Below are 6,042 nucleotides of genomic sequence, written 5' to 3'. Positions count from 1 at the left end.
AAAAGTTGAATGAGAATGAAATTGAAAAAGAAAATCATTTCATAAATTATCTCAAATAAAATATCTTATAAATTAAAAGGTTGAATAAAAATGAAATTGAAACAGAAAATCGTTTCATAAATTATCTCAAATAAAATAAATAATAATCAAAATAATAAATATCAAATCTAACAAATTAAAAAATTAAAATAATAATAATTATCATTTCATAAATTATTTCAAATAAAATAAGTAACAATCAAAATAAATGAGAACTAAATTTAATAGATAAAATTTTTTAATTAAAAATAATAAAAAATAAAAAATAATTATAAAAAATCAAAATCAAAATTAATATAAAAATTAAATAATAAGGGATGAAATTAATATATATATATATATATATCAAAATCAAAATCAAAATTAGTATAAAAAATAAATTATAAAGAATGAAATTAATATATATATATATATATATCAATAAAAAATTTGAGGACCAAATTTGATATAATCAGTAAATAATATGAAATTTTTAAATTTTTTATTACTTTCAGAAAGTGTTTTTCATTCAAAATAAAAAAAAATACTTTTATAAAAACCAATTAAAAAAAAATTAATTAATTTTTTTTTATTAATCAATTTTTTTAATAACATGAATATTTTTTTTAATTGAAAAGTATTTTTTATTATATTAATCAATTTTTTTAATAACAAACAAATATAAAAATAATTTCCAAAATCAGGTGATTTTTTCAGTTTACAAGTTACTTTTCTATATGAAAAAACTCCAGCATTTTTATGTTGTTTTCATTTTATCTGGATCACCAAATATCTACAGCCTCTTCTTAAATAGATAGCAAGTATTACTTTAGAACTAGATTATTTGCTCATGTTGCGTTGTCGATTGAATCGAGATTTAAAAAAATAAATGTTTTAGCATGTTTCAAGATAAAAAAATAATTATAATCTTAAAATATAACATATGCTGGATGTTATATTTTATAAACATTCATACCACAGCATGCTTATTAAAATGAATTTTAATTTTTAATTAATTTAATGTTGAAAATTAAATTAAAAAAAATAGTTAAAAAATAACAAAAAAAAACAACTCAAATTAACCTAAACAAGCTTATTAAATCCATGATCTAGGTTGCGAGATCAGGATAGTCTCATAAAAAATTGAAAAAATTACAGAGCTCTATTTCCAACAAACCTAGTGTTGAAGGTGAAAAAAAAATTCATATGATCTGAATAACTTCATATAAAGCAAATTGAAAAAACAAATTATAAAGTTTGGTTCCTAAAAAAACTAATATTGAAAAATGAGATTGAAAAAAAAACTGAAAAAAGAACAAGAAGAAGATCAAGTTATTGAAGGTTTAAATTGAAAAATAATATTCAATTAAAAATAGATAAAAAATGAACCAAGCCAAAAAGACGGAGTTGTTAGGGGAATTAATTAAAAAATTAATTAAAATGGATAAAAAAAATCAAATCAACTTACTAAACTCACATTTTAGATGATGGAATTGAGATAGTCTCGTATAAAGTAAAACTAAAAAATCATAAAGTTTAATTTTTAATTAATTTAATATTAAATAATAAAATAGAAAATAGAAAAAACAGCCTAAAAAACTTGAATCTATTTGGATTGACTTATTCAATTCATTACCTGGGTAGCATGATCAGGATAGAATTATAAAATGTAAACTAAAAAAAATACAAATGCTCATTTTCAAAATATTTAATGTTAAAGATTTAATTTTTTTTAAAAAAAAACTAAATTTATGATATTGGTATATAACCCATCATGAAGGAAATAATAAAAAAATTTTGCTAGGAACAATCATAAGGACAACATAACATTAATTAATAAAATTGAAAAAGAAAAAAGAAGAAAACGAAGTTGTCAAAGGGTTAAACAAAAAAATATATATTCATAAAATACTATTACAATAAATAGTATTTGTGGGTGTAACCATGATGATTTGGTGTGCGATTGATATTTTGGTAGGGGGTATGTTTTTAAAAGTATTTGTCAATTGATAAATATTTTTAAAATGCACACAAAACAAAAGGCTACTACACTTTCGAGTATTCACTTTACTACATCATTTAATGATTTGTTAGTTAATATTAACTCCCCAAGTGTTTCGCGCTTCGCCATAAGTTAGATCAAATTAGAAAGTGAGAAAAGAGAGCATGAATATTAATTCTCGATAAATAAAATGGTAAAAGACGAGATTAAAATTTTTTTTAATAAAAAACCTAAAAAGCATTTGAAGTCAACTCGTGTTAATATTTAAAATATCCCAGTCACAAGCTCGAAGTTAATCTATACAAGATAAACTCTAAAAAATAATAAAACAAAATTTTCAAACATAAAATAACAAGAGATGAAATTAAAATAAATAAAAAATAAAAGGGACTACATTTGACATGAAAATAAATTGAAATTAAATGTCAAAAAATAAAATTGAAAACAAGATTCAATTATGAAAAATGATAGATAGATGGATAAATAAATAACAATTAAAAAAATAAAAAATAAATTTGATATTAAAAATAAATCAAATCAAATTATTAGCAATGAAATTGAAAAAAAATAAGGATTAAATTGTAAATAAAATACAAACAAAAGTAAACTTTTGTATTTTACAAAGGATGAAAAAAAAGAAAATAAAACAAAGAAATTTTTTTTATTGAAGCCATATTATTGGCTTGCCACCAATATACATCATATTATCATATTATCAGAAAAATCTTGATACATTGCTTTTAATATAGATGTGAAGAGGGGTGTTTGAACACTAGAAAAGCTTACAATATTTAAAAGGATGGATTCTATTCACTCATCGACATATATTTTATATGTGTTAATTATTTTTTATTTTAAAATATATTTTATACATGTTAAAAGGTCTAATTGCTCGTAATTCTATTTGATAATTACAAAAAACTCCATTGAAAAACCCAAGTTTAGGAAAATAAAATTCAATAGGTATTTAAGTAATTGTATAGTGTAAAAAAGTAAAAAATCAAAAACACCCCTACCCACAATTAATTTTTTCTTGATGGAAGGATAAATTAATATTTTAAATTTGGAAGAAAAAAAATGAAGACATGGATTAGCCCTTATTTAAATTGTCAATTAATCCAAGTTTTTAACTTTCTTGGCTTTACACTTTAGCAATTCAATGTGTAGAGACTCTTATTCCACTATATTTCACCGACCACCCTTAATTTTTTTTTAATTATAATTTTATCGACAACAATTAAAAATCAACCAAAATGTTACTTTAGCAAAGTCAACCGTACATGAGAACTTTAGGGTTTGTTTAGTAACGGAGTTTTAGTCTAATTTTTTCAGGAAAAAGAAAAAAAGAAACACGGCAGCCGAAGTTTGTGTTCAAATGTTATATTTTTACAAATTAGATAAAAAAAATCTGATTATTTATTTATTTTTTCATAATATAGCTTTCAAATTTTTCCACCCATTCCTATTTATTTCTGGCATTTCAAAAAAAATTTTGAAAAAATTTAATTTTTTTATTTTTAAATTATTTTGATTTGTTGATATTAATAATAATTTTTAAAAAATAAAAAAATAATATTAACATATATTATAACATAAAAAATTATTTAAAAACAATCAAAACCGCAGACAAACCAAACTCTACAAAGGGCACAACATGCTTCTCCATCTTTTCTTCAAGTTGATGAATTTTTTTCTGACAAAAATGAACTTGCACTTTTTATTAAATAACAATTAAATCATGTATATAATTTTTACTCTTGTTTTGGCCCTATCTTTTATATATGTTGTTTTTCTCCTGCTCCATTCTCTATTCTCGCCACCCAGAATTCATCACCACCATGGCAATCAGCAGCAACAACGACTCCACCACCACTAGCAGTGCCTCCAGAAGCAGTAGCAGCGACTCCACTAGAAACAACAACCGGTAAGCTATTATATAGTATAATTAGATTTGATTCTGAACACACTTGTTTTGATTTCATATAATCTCTTCTGATTTCTTACCTGTCGCTAAATGTGGACACTAAACATATGCTTTAAGATGCTAGTCTTCTTTTTGTAAGTATTACGAAAACAAATTATATGCAATGAAATCTACATGTGCTGTTACGAAAACAAATAATATATATTCAAGATGAATTGTGATCAAATTCTTTATCTTATTTTATTATTTGGACTATGAAGTGAAATGGATTGGCTTTTTAGATGTTGAAACCTGATGGGATGGCATTGGATTATGGTTTTAAATACCAGTGAAGCTATCATAGAGTACGCCGTCATTTGGGAAGAAATGATGGGTCACCTAATATTGAAAGGCGTGGCTTCGAAGGGCTTAATTAGAGAAGAAAGCACTGGATAAGGATGAATGGTAATTGGAGAAAATGGATGACACTCTACTGCATAATCCTGGGTTCTAGTTAGCCTCAAAATTTTTGGCAGCTTATCTAGGGTATGCATTTCAAAACTTTATCAATGATGAGAATTGGGGTTTTAGGACATGATAATGTTCTTTAGGCCAACTCAATAATGGCATTTTTATGCTTGATGTCTTTCTCTTGCTGGGTTTTTATCGACTGCTCAATTGCATGTACAAGCTATCCTGTTAGCTATTGAACAGGTATTGTAAGAGCAGCTTATAATGATGTCTAGGCCTATGTTACTTGTGTTTAGTGTTAATGTTCTTAACTCGCTCCCAGTTTAAGTGGATAAAAAAATAAAATGTTCTTCAGGATAATTTGCAACCCCAACTAAATATAAACACAAGACATACCAGTATATACTGTGGGCTGCATCTCTATGATCTCTCGTTTTGCTTTACTTTGTGAAAAAACTGATCTATGTTATGGCTTCAAAATTACGTGGTGGTTTTTCTGTTTTCAAGAAAAATGAAAAAGGACGTGTTTTGATTTCGGCCATGACAGGGTTCACGACTTTGACTAGCTTTATATATATATATATATATATATATTTTTGTAATCTAATTTTGACCCTTTGATTTTTAAATTAATTTTTATAGAATTTAAAATGAAAAATTAAAAGATTAAAGATTTATTTTAATAAAAAATATGATTTGTTAATTTTTGTGAAAATTAAAAATTACAATGTATTTTTATTATTCTATTTTTATTTTTAAGATAATTTTTATTTTTAAGATAATTTTTATTTTGAGATAATTTTAATTTTTAAAATAATAATAGTTATTTGTTTTTAAATTTAATTTTTAATTAAATTTAAATTTAAAAAAAAAAATGAGTTTGATTGAGATTTAGTTTTTCTAATGTGAAGTCACTCTTACATTATAAATACACAGATGTCAAGAAGACATAATTCAACTATATATGCAAAACTTGGGATATCTTGAGAAGCTATATGCTCATCTACTATTATGGATTGTGATGTACATCCTAAGATGGGATTAATTTTTAAACAAGGATTTCTTTAGTATTATAAATTTATAAACTTGGGATCTTGAAAAGTTCTATCCACTCAATTGCATACCCGGCCCTATCATTTTTTTTCCTTTTTAAATAAAATTTAAGTTTAAAAATCAAACTATATCTCCCACTGTGAATAACAAAAAAATAAAAAAGAGTCTAAATTTTAAATTAATGTATAAAATAAAAAAAGTCACATATTATATTTAAAAATAAGATTATAACTTCAGAAGTATAGTTAGAAAAAATGGAAAGCTCCATGGCGTGGACAACACTCAGACAAATCAGTCGATCCTAGTCATGGAAAACAATTAATTTATATTTCCTGGCAGGAAATTGACTGAAACATCGGCCGCAAACATAATGACCTTGTGGTTACAATTATTACCAGAAACTTTTAAACATGTGGGGTTAACTATCATATATGTACTGTCTACGACAGTTAATTATGAATTTGTATAGTACGCTGTTTCCCTTCCATTCTATTGCTTTGTTCTAACTATGTTGCAAGAACACTGTGCGAAGGTAACTTAATTACCTTCGCACAACTCAAGGCACGCGTGAATTCACTTCACGCGTGCATTTTTC

At 24.3% G+C, this 6,042-nt stretch overlaps 1 long non-coding RNA gene across 1 annotated transcript in view; it reads left to right on the top strand.

The window, feature by feature from the left end:
- The first annotated feature begins 3,770 nt into the window (after positions 1–3,770).
- The window catches only part of LOC105138489 (uncharacterized), a 3,338-nt gene continuing 1,066 nt past the window's right edge, over positions 3,771–6,042 (top strand). The window contains exons 1-2 of the long non-coding RNA XR_844780.1: positions 3,771–3,944; positions 4,226–4,968. This is a non-coding gene — a long non-coding RNA (uncharacterized LOC105138489). The remainder of the gene's footprint in view (positions 3,945–4,225; positions 4,969–6,042) is intronic.

This window comes from Populus euphratica, unplaced genomic scaffold, assembly GCF_000495115.2.
Source record: "Populus euphratica unplaced genomic scaffold, PopEup_1.0 scaffold181.1, whole genome shotgun sequence".
Taxonomy (NCBI): domain Eukaryota; kingdom Viridiplantae; phylum Streptophyta; class Magnoliopsida; order Malpighiales; family Salicaceae; genus Populus; species Populus euphratica.
This window is presented reverse-complemented; position numbering and strand designations above follow the sequence as displayed.